The sequence below is a fragment of the Pinus tabuliformis genome, chromosome 3_2 (genome assembly GCF_031772625.1).
Source record: "Pinus tabuliformis cultivar Carrire ecotype Pingquan chromosome 3_2, CPIR1, whole genome shotgun sequence".
Lineage (NCBI taxonomy): Eukaryota > Viridiplantae > Streptophyta > Pinopsida > Pinales > Pinaceae > Pinus > Pinus tabuliformis.
This window is the reverse complement of record NC_142302.1, coordinates 1,059,149,923-1,059,162,129: the sequence shown is the minus strand read 5'-3', so window position 1 is coordinate 1,059,162,129 and position 12,207 is coordinate 1,059,149,923.

Genomic DNA, 12,207 nt, shown 5'->3' with positions numbered 1-12,207 from the left:
CCATAGAGTAAAAAAAAAATATTTTTTCCTAAAATAATTTTAATAACAATTTTTTAGATAGGTAACTATTGTTGCAAGAAGCTCTCCATCCAATACAGAAGAGATATTATAATACATTTTTATATTATGTTATATAAATATTTTGATTATAAAATAAAATAAAATATCAAAATAAAATTAATAATTTAATATTGATATTTTTTAGCGAGAAAATCATGTTTTTACCTGTGTCATTTATTACGATGAAGTCTGTTTAAAAATTTAACATTAGTGTAATACATCAATCAAGTCAAGCACAACACATCCACTTAGATGAAAAATATTAAGTACACCCACTTACATGCAAAATATGTAAGTTTTAATGTTTTCAGCTAGTTTAGATTTTCTCTAATTTTTTTTTTGTTTTCTTAATGATTTATTGATTAATCAAAATAATTAGCCTCTTAGTCTCATATCAAAGGTTAGGATTATACCCAAAAAAAAAATATTCTTAATTTGAATTTATTTATTTCTACAGTCACATGTATTAATAAATTTTTAATGGTTGCTTAAGGCTGAAAATATGCTTTAAAATCAAAGTGAATGAGTTTTAATTTGAATTTATTTATTTCTAAGTCACATTTATTCTTAAAAAACTAATGGTAGTGTAAGAACTAATAAGATAAAGATGATTATTCGATAATCAAAGTTAAATCATAATTTTAATTTATTTTTTATTATATTTCAATTAATTAAAATAATTAGTCTCTTATGTGGAATTCTATTTTTCTCTTCCTAATGAAGGTAAGAGAAGTGAGCTCCTTACAATTCATGAAACTAAAAACATAGTTAAAAAATATTTTTCTACGAAAAAAATAACCTACTTGATATTTTTAAATTAATATAAATCATAGACATATATTTTATGCCCAAACCATAATTAAAAAATTTAAGGAGACAAAACACAAAAGTTATACTGCCAAAAGTACTAGTCACAATAAAAAAAATAATGAGAAATGTGTAATACATGATATTACTTGATAGGTAAAAATAAAAATCAAACATCATGTGAAGAGAAATTTTAAAGAAACCCATTATTAAAAAATTCCTTAACTCGTAAGGAGTACACATCAAGTTTATACCTTGGTCCATTTATGTGCCTTGCTCCATACTGGTCCTCATGCATCACCTGTGATTCAAATTTCATCTGGATTTGAATAATAAGAATGAATCAGTCAAACTGAATATAATAAATTTTGTGACTTTTGCAACTAATGAATTAATTAGACTTGGAGATCCATCCACAGTTCCATTTACCAGCCCCCTCATACCTATAGAAACAATTGAAGATCCATCCAAAGTTCCAAATTTATCTGTCTCTTTTAAAGATGTTTTTGCATTGATATGTGTTGATCTCAACCTATTTCTTCTCGCATAAGCTTTATTTTTCATTCATATAAGAACAACATTGGAGTCCTATGATATTCTATGAGGGTCAACCTGATTTCCATCCACTTGCGGTGCCCGTCTCATTTGACTTCATTTACTTCCGAAAGTTTTAGTATCCCCTGCCACAAGTAACAGACTACCTCTTGTTTGATCCCCTGCCAAAAAAGACACAACCCTTCCACAATGATCTCCATATTTTCCATTTGGCAAGGGAGTTGTACCAATCGTGCCTTCAGCTACACTATCGAGGCAGCATTAAACATACTGTCAACCTTTGGGATCATCAACACACATATGTAATTTTGGATAGAGAGATATCCTATAATAACTAGCAAAGTGAATTCAAACAAATGTACAAAAGAATAACACAGGAGAAAAATATAAAATAAAAAAGCTATGATTGTAATCATGGATTTAAGCCTTGTATAGATATGCTCAACCAATGGATCCATTGGTGAGAGAAAATGAATACTAATAGCAGAAGTGTCACCAAGTGTAAAATCCAAGGGATTGAAACCCTTAATGGGTAAATAAAAATAATCCATTGTAGAGTCAATAAATGCCATAGTTATTGTAATGATTTTGGTACATGTTCTTATGCAACCAGCTCACAAATTAGAAGAAAAAATATATCAACGCCTTCAAAATCAGCCTCTTCGAGGGGGAATCCTCCTTTACATTACACAAATGAACAATTCTTGGTTGATACAAATGAAAAAACCTTCTTTCTATATATAGGAGTCTAAAGGGTCACAATATAATCAAAGCCGACATAACAATAATAATATAAGGGCACAACAATAACAATAAGGGCTACAATGACAATAGTAATGGGGGAATCACTAGCATTATAGGGACCTGACATGCTCCTCTCCTTCAAAAAAATGTTGTCCTCAATGCTTGAGTATTTATAGATGCTTCTGTATAAAATTATCACCCTTCGATGTGGAATATTCAGCGGGTAAGTTATACCACTTAATGATATACTCCGAAAAGCCCCAAGGGTTAGCTCAATCGGTCAAGCCGGGGCCTCGCCAATGGGAGGTCACAGGGTCGAAACCCGAAAGCTCTTGGGGTTAGGTCTGTGATGGCCGAGGGGTGTGACCCCCTTCGGGTGGGTTCCACCCTAGAGACTTCCGATCCTGGACGTAGCGGACCACTGACCATGGTATCCGTGAACCAGAAGTGAAAAAAAAAAAAATGATATACTCCGAAGTTGATTGATTTCGTAGTTGTGGAGTGACTTTCTGTGACTGCTTCAGGTTCCAATATTATTTTTCCTTCCTCATCAAGTTCTGTAAATATTTTTTGAACTAGGATTTTGTCACCTATAACCTTATTTAAGCATGAAACATGGAAAACTGGGTGCACTCGGGAAGCTACATGAAGCTCCAATTTGTATGCCATAGTACCAATCTTTTGCAACACCTTGTACGGACAATAATAATTTGGTGATAATTTATTATCCTTCTTAGCTTGCTTGAGGTACATTTGTTTATATGGTTATAGCCATAGGAATACTCAGTCACCTACATCAAAACTTCTTTCCCTGCATTATTGATTTGCTTGTTGTTTCATTCTATTATGTGCCAAAGTGAGATTATCCTTTAAGAGTTGGAGAACCTGTCGCTGATGCTCAATGTGATCTTCCACTGCTTGAACCTTAGAATTTTCTCTTAAATATGATGTGATGGATGGTGGATGATATCCATAAAGTGCCATAAATGGGGTAATTTCTGTTGTAGTATGGAAGGAAGTGGTATACCACCATTCAGCAAGAGGCAATGATTTGACCTATTGTGTGTGTTTATCAGAGACAAAGAAATGAAGATGTCCTTCCAAACATTTGTTTACTATCTTAGTTTTCCCATCAGATTGAGGATGATAAGATGAGCTATGAGCTAACTGAGTATTGGGAAAAGAAAATAATTTTGTCCAAAAATTTCCAGAGAAAATGGGATCTTTGTCGCCTACAATAATCTTTGGGTTTTCATGTAGCTTTTGAATTGTTTCCATAAATGCAATAGAAAACGTACTTGCTTTAAATTGATTCAATAATGCACAAAAGTGTGCATAATTGGTAAGTATGTCAACTACCATGATGATGGCACTTATTCCTTTGGACTTGGGTAAACCTGTGATAAAATCCATTGAAAACTCCTACCAACATTGGCTTGGAATGGATAAGGGTTGTAATAGACCTGGGGTCTTAATTCTTTCGACTTTATTTTGTTGGCAAACCAAACATTCCACCACAAACTTTTGAATTCCCTCTTAAACCTGTGATTAGTTTTTAAAAATCTTGAGTGCCCTCCTAAGGGAGAGGTGTGCAATTCCATAAGAATCTTTTGTTTGAGTTGGGAATTCTTACATAGGTATAAGCGATCTTTGTACCATAACGAATCATTTTTCCGGCTAAATGTATCATCTATACTGGGATCTTGTTGTATCTTTTGAAGAAGTGCCCACACTTCTTCGTCATTATTCCATTCATCCAATTCTTTGTTTATCCAACCTAGTTGGATAATAGAAATGGCGCAAATCAATGCTTCCACATCCACATCCTTTCTTGAAAGTGAATCTGCCACAAAATTTTGCTTCCCTTTTTTATAGATGATTTCAAAGTCATAACCCAACATCTTTGTGACCCATTTTTGATGCTCTTATGAAGATAACCTTTGTTCTAAAATGTATTTAAGATTATCATGATCCTTGTTTACCTTGAAGTGTCTTCCCATTAGGTAGGGTCACCATTTCTTAAGTGCATGTAGTATTGCCAACATTTCCTTCTCATAAATAGCTTTGTGTAAATACTTTCCTTTGATTGGAAGACTTTTGAAAGTAACGGGTCTTTCTTCTTTCATTAAAACAACACCAATTCCATTTCTTGATGCATCGCATTCCACAATAAAGGTTTCTGTGAAGTCCGACGTAGCTAAGATTGGTGCTTGGCACATTACCTATTTAAGATGTTCAAAGGCTTTCATTGCTTCTAGAGTCCATGAAAATGCATATTTCTTTAATAATAATGTTAGAGGTGCTACTATTCTCCCATAATTATTAATAGACATGTGATAATACCCTGTCAACCTGAGAAATCCTCGTAGATGCTTTATGGATGTGGGGATTTTCCATTCCTTAATGTATTGAATTTTGCTGGGGTCTACCATAACACCTTCATGAGATACAATATGACCCAGATATTCCACCTCTTACACTCCAAAGAAACATTTTGAGATTTTCCTATATAATTGTTTCTCCTCCAATAGTTTGAGCATCTTGTTGACATGTTGAACATGATCATTCCAAGACTTTTTGTAGATTAGTATATCATCAAAAAGTACTAACACAAATTTTCTAAGGAAGGGTTTGAAAATGGAATTCATCAAACCTTGAAATGTAGAAGGTTCATTGGTAAGGCCAAACGGCATGACCAAAAGCTCATAATGACCCTCATGAGTTATAATTGTTTTTTTTGGAATGTCTTCATTCTTCATTCTGATTTGATGATATCTTGAATGAAGATTCAACTTGGTGAAGTAAATTGATCCATGCAATTCATCAAATAATTCATCAATGACAAGAACCAGAAAATTATTTTTAATAGTGAGCTTGTTGAGCTCCATATAATCTGGACACATGTGCCATGACCCATCCTTCTTGTGCACCAATACTACTCGAGAAGAGAAAGAAATTTGACTAGGTTGAATTATACCAACCTCTATCCTTTCTGCAACCATACATTCAATTTCACTCCTTTGGGCATAGGGATATTTGTAAGGCTTGATGTTTCGAGGAACACTTCCTGGAATAAAATGAATAGCATGATCATGATCACAAATAGGTGGGAGTCCTTTGGGAGTCTCAAATACCATGGAATTATTGTCCAAGATGTTTTTGAGATATGGAGAAATAGATGATTTTGATGTAGGAACCTCTATCAAACATAATTGTGTAATTAAGCCTCGTTTTTCTTTCTTTATAAGCTCTCTCATTCCATTAGAGCTGATTATATTTCTCGGTTTCCCTGTGATGCCCTTAGTTCAATTTCATTTCCTTTTGAAGAAAATTTCTTGAAAATTAAAAGCTATTGTTCCCAAGGATGGTAGCCATTGGACTCCTAGTACAACATCATCACCACCCATTGGAATGGAAATAATTGGGCTATTAAAAACATACTCTCCCATGGATAGCTTCATATTATGGAACTTTAAACAAAATCTTTCGGTAGAAATCACATGGGAGAATTTTTTTTTTGCCATGGTCTTCCTCTTCATCTAGTCCCGATGATGAACCACACTTGTTGGTTCAAAACATGTCGACCAAAAAAAATTCGCTTATGTTCTTTCTACCAAAATACTTTGTTTAATTCATTGTGGATCACAAAATCTTGAATACAGAAATTATGGAACTTTCCAGAGTAATTTATGGTTCCTCCACTTGCAACCATCACTTGACACTCTGGTGTTGGATATAGGAAGCAATTCAATTCCTTGGCTATCTTACAATGAATAAAATTATGGGTACTACCCAAATCAATCAACACTATTGCCTTTTTATTCTTGATATGTCATTCTATCTTGATAGTTTGAGGAGTGGTAATTATGGCCAATGCATTAAAATATATGGTCAGATTCATTTCTTCTTTCTTTAGGGTTTGTTCCTGGTGTATATCCTCTTCTTTTGGAGTTTCTTGTTCCTTTTCGTCCTCCTCTTCTCAATCTATCTAAAATAATTTATTCTCAACACACTTATGACCTTTAGTGTATTTGCTATCACAATTGTAACAAAACCATTTTGCTCTTTTTCTTCCAATTGTTGTGGTGTCAACCTTGTAGATTTTGGAAGGCTAGGAGTAACAACACTTCCATATTTATAGTTGTGAGTGGTAGTGATCCCAAGAAATCTTTTCCTTGTGATGCATTAAAGAATTACATATTAAGCTTTCATTTAACCATGAAATTACAAGTGCAGAAAGAAGAGGAAGAGAAGAATATCAAGTCACACATGGAAGACACAGGATTGATATCAGAGTTCATCCAGGAGGGACTACGTCTCCGGGCCCTACTCGAATTAGTGGGGAGGCCCTATTTTCATTATATGGAAAAATAATGAAAGTACATAAAAAGTAAAAATGACGACCTTATACCTCCAAAATTGAAGAAGCCTGAAAATTACATATCTCTGATGGAGAAACGGACATCACCGTTGAGTTCATGGCATTGAGAAATGTTGAAATAATATAAAATATGTCGAAATTTGACAAAGTGAAAATCTGCCCCCGTGGAGAAATTGCTCAAATAATGGTTCTGGCCCCCCTCTTTGCATTGCTCATGGTTCCACCTGCATAGAAATGTGTGCCCACTCATTGGCCTCCCCAAGTGCACTACATGAATGTAGGTTTATAAGAACATTGATGGGAGGATATAACAAAGATTGAGCACGTGGCTCATTGGTGGAAGAGATTTCTTAATTGATGGAGATCTGGGTACAAATCCCTAAAAATGGTGCATATGTTGTTTCATTTTTTATTTCAATACAACACATTATAACCAACGTAGTCGTTTGAGTTAGGCGGGTGCGTGATTTGATAATGATGGGTCTTTTATTAGACGTGGAGTTTGTTGTGTTGATGGTATTAAAAGGGAAATTGCAGTGAATGCAGGTTCGTGAAGTTTTTGTATTAAATGGAATGGGCGGAAAGTTGGTTGTTTAATTGTTGGAGTATGCCACCACATGGGGCTGCCGTGTGGGTGGGGCTGGCTCTCCTGCCGAATGTGGGTTCAACTCCCATTGGCTTCACTTATTGTATATGGTATGCAGTTTGGGGGTGTGGGCTAGGTCCACCGGAGGTGGCCCGCCCACCCCACATTTATGTGTTGTGGTCGTTGAGGGAGGTTGGGCCTGACGGGGGTCATGTCCCGTTAGCCAATTTTAATAAATTTTTGTTATAACATAGTGTTGGGTCCGGTGAAGGTGGTGGGAGTCATGGCCGACCATCTTCTTCTGTAATAACTTATTATTATTATTATTATTATTTGTTAATAACCAACATATTTTCCAATTTGTCTAATATATGGGATATTAGACAAATTAACGATCCAAAAAATTCACCTATTTTTGGGAGCTAGGTTTCATGTCCCGGTGTCAGTAAAATTGTAAGACACTTGAACCTGGCCCACAGCGCAACTTTGACCAAAACATTGACTGGCGCGTTCTCCCTCATACGAGCTCAGATTGACGAACCATTCATAGCATTGCGATCAGGATGAAAAGATGTACACTCTGGTCCTAGTTCAAAAGCATTCTGATCACTTTGACTTTTGAGCTTCCATAAGCCCACTTTGTCTTGTGTGTGTCCCTGGAGCCACCTGGATCAATCCTCCCCACTAAGGAGCTTTTGGACCCCTAAAAGCATTTACACTTAGCACACTGTTTGTGTAATTTTCAAACCACACTTTCAATCACTTGTATGCGAAACTAGTACATCTTTTGCAATCATGCACACCACACATGGCTTAGCCCATGAGTTTATATCACACACTCCTTGGCCAAGGATTACATAAAAAGTAATCAATACCTCAACTACTCATAAGGAAAGGCCAAAATATCATCATTGTGTTTTGCAGTGATGGGAAACACACCATCAATTTTACCTTTACTTGCAATGTATGATTTACAATGGTGGCGATAACAAGCTACTACCTCTAAAAAAACCAACTTAATAAAGCAGACCATCGTGAATGGGGTGGATTCATTTGTTGACCATGTTCACCTTTTGGTTCCTCTAGCAATGTTTTCAGAGCATGGAGCATCGGACACATGGTTTGTCGTTGTCCCTCTTTGTTGCAATGACTACAATGATTCTTTTTCCTCCAAACTTTCAGGGATGCCTTGGGGTGCTTTCCCCTGGTGCTCCTACGATAAGTGCTCATGGTTCCCTCACTATTGCTTGACTGTGAGGAAGGAATTTCATCATCTATCATTGGCTGCTTACTATCTGTATTGGAACTTTCTCCATTTCCTTTCTGGCATATTCCAGTCCTGTATGACGCAGCAATTCCTTGACTTCGATGGGGTTTACGATGCCTTGGCCTTTCATCCAAGGCCTTTTCACTTATTCCCCATCTTCTTAAATAGTTTGGATCCAATCCCTGTAGTCTGTTTTTCAAAAGCAGCGAATTCATCATCATGAAAATCATATGAAATTGGACAATCACTTTTTACCTCTTGATGGCGATGCTATGGCTTTTCCAAGTCCTCATCCTTGGCTTGCAACTGGCATAGTAATATTTGTTTTTCTTTCCTTGCCTCCTATAGAAGCCTCCTTACCTCAGCATTCTCTGCTTGCATGCAGTGGTTGATCTCCTCAAGTTCTTGGAGTCCTGTTGCGGTGAGAGCTCTTTTCGTCATGTCTATTGAAATCCTTGATTCATTATCGGAATCAGACCCCAAATATATGGATCCTCCTGTCGCGATCCCAAGGACTACAAACATCATTTCATCCCCGCATTCAAACCCCAAGTCAATGGGCCTACCTCATGCCAATCCTGCAACTGTTACCTTCTCATCTTCCTCTGACTCCGAATCTTGGTTTTGTTGCACGGTGGTGACAACCTTCTACTTCCCCTTCCTGTCATTCCTTTCAGGTCTTAGCTCAGGGTGCAGCTTCTAGAAATTTTCTTCATCATGCCCTTCTTTCTCACAATGTGTACAAGAGGTCTTTGCTCCCCTTCTCTTGATTGTTGTGGTTCTCTTTGGGTGGTCATCTTATTCATGTGTTCCCCTATTTTCCAGATGAATGGCCTTTACACTGGCCGAGTCAATGGTAGTAGGTTCAAACATTAACAATGAATGTCTAATGTAACTATGTAATGATCTAATATATTTAGTTACCACTTTAGGTGAATCTAATGATATGCCTAAGTTTAGTGCTTGATTTCTAAATTCCTAGGTAAAGCTTTGCACATTTTTCCCCCTGGCTTACCTTAGGCACTGCCACTCCATTAAGGTTTTTTGCTTATAATCCAAGGGATAGAATTGATTTTTTAATGCAGAAATAAAACTTGGCCATGAAGAAAGAAGATTACCCATCCTCTTACCCCTTCATAATTTTCTCTCCCACCAGACAAGAGCAGTACCGTTCAGCTGAAGGGAGGCCAACTAGATTTTTTCTTTGTCCTCCTCGATCTGTTGAATGTTGCAGTAAGCATTGATCTACCTAATCCAGTTGTTCAATTTATCTACATTACTTTCACCGTTAAACATAGGGAGATCAAATTTTACATTTAACTTGAAGAAAGGCTTTTTAGATGTGTTTCCTATATTCCTATGATCATGGTGAGAAGAAGATGAAGAAGAACTTTCAGTTGCTGGTGGAGAAGGATGTGGATCCCCTCCATCATCTTCGTGCATTGAACCTTGTCCTTTTGGAGCTTTTTCCCCTGCACTCTCAAGTTTTTCAAGTCTGATAACATCTTCTCAACATGATCTGCCATTGTGTAGAAAGTCTTGTAGAAGTTTACCTCTTCTTCATATCAAACATCGTTATCCTCATCCATGTTTCTCCTTCAACGTGCATGTCCCTCTTTAGGATCAAAATACTTTAATTCGCCTTCACCTCTTCGCAACCTATTTCTTGTTAGCATGCAAACATGTAATTCACATGCACAAAGTCCTGCTCTAATACCACTTGATCCCAATTCTTTTTTCCTTGTGATGAATTAAAGAATTACATATTAAGCTTGCATTTAACCATGAAATTATGAGTGCATAAATAGTAGGAAGAGAAGAATAGCAAGTCATGCATATAATACACATCATTGATATCAAAGTTTGTCCAAGAGGGACTACATCTCCGAGCCCTACTTGAATTAGTGGGGAGGCCCCATTTTCATTAGATGGAAAAATAATGAAAGTACATCAAAGGTAAAAATGACGACATTATACCTCCAAAATTGAAGAAGCCCGAAGATTGCATATCTCTATGGAGAAACGAACAACACCATTGAGTTTGTGGCATCGAGAAATGCTAAAACAATATAAAATTTGTCGAAATTTGGCAAAGTGAAATCTAGCCCCCTGGAGAAATTTCTCAGATCGTGGTTCCAGCCTCCCTCTCTACACTGCTCATGGTTCCACCTTGATAGAAATGCGTGCCCACTCCTTAGAATAACATTGATGGGCAGATATTTCAAAGATTGAGCACGTGGCTCATTGGTGGTGGAGATTTCTTAATCAGTGGAGATCTAGTTTCGAATCCCTGAAAATGGTACATACGTTATTTTATCTTTTATTTAAATACTACATGTTATAACCAATGTAGCTGTTTGAGGTAGGTGGGTGTGTGATTCGATAATGAAGGGTCTTGTATTAGATGTGGAGTTTGTTGCGTTGATGGTATTGAAAGCGCGATTGCATTGAATGAAGGTTCGTTAAGTTTTTGTATTAAATGGAATGGGCGGAAGGTTGGCCATTTAATGGTTGGAGTACACCACCACATGGGACTGCCGTGAGGAAGCGGCCAGCCCTCCCACCGACCGTGAGTTCAACTCCCACTAGCTTCACTTATTGTATATGATATGTGGTTTGGTGGTATAGGACGTGGCCACCGGAGGTGGACCACCAACTCGATATTTATGTGTTGCGGTGGTTGAGGGAGGATGGGGTCGACGGGGGTCATGGCCCACCGGCGATTTTTAATAATAAAAAATTTATAACATAGTGTTGGGTCTGGTGGAGGTGGCGGGGGTCATGGTGTGCCACCTTTTTTTTTAATTTATTGTTAATAACCAACATATTTTTGGATTTGTCTAATATAGGGGATATTAGACAAATTAATGATCCAACAAATTCACCCGTTTTCGGGAGCTAGGGTTCATGCCCTGGGTCAGTCAAATTGTAGGACACTTAAACCTCGCCCACAACCCAACTTTGACCAAAACTTTGATTGGCTTGTTCTCCCTCTTATGAGCTCGGCTTGACAAACTGTTTGCACCTTTGCGATCAGGACGACGATATCTATGCTTTGGTCCTAGTTCAAAAGCATTATGATCAATTTGACTTTTGAGCTTCCGTAAGCCCTCTTTGTCATGTGTGTGTCCCTGGACCCACGTGGATCAGGTAGGCTTCCTTGCTGCCATAATTTGCTTTCCATTTTTCTTGCCAACCTAAATTCCTTCTCCAATGAATAATGTTCTAAAAGGCGAACCTCATGTTGGATTTTATCCTTTAAATTCCCTATGAACACATCAATCCTATGCTCCTCTGGAATATTTCCTACCCTTATATTCGATTTTTGGAGGTCCTCAATGTGCTCCACCATTGAACCCTTTTGTTTGAGATTCATCAATTGGATAAAAAAGGTGTTGCTTTTTGTATCTTCATAATGTGATATCATTTCTTCTATAAAAATTGCCCAAGTGACAATCTGTTTACTAGAGAAAAGCCATCGATACCATACAAACTGATTTGGTTCCAATTATAAAGTTTTAATGCATACATTTTGTGTGTTTCGCACATTATGGAGATCGAAATATTGTTCCATTTGTAGTATCCATGTTATGGGATCCTTTCCATCAAACTTCCTCATATCAATCTTTGGAATGTGGTGGGTCTTTGTTCCAACATTAAAGTATATGAAATCATGATTAACATCTCTTTTGTTTTTATGATGAGTTTCCTCTACTACGTTTTCGCCATCAGGAAGCCCTTCTTGTAGAAACTTTGTCAAACCTTCCTTCAAACCTTCCACGTGTTTCTTCAAATCTTCAATGTTGT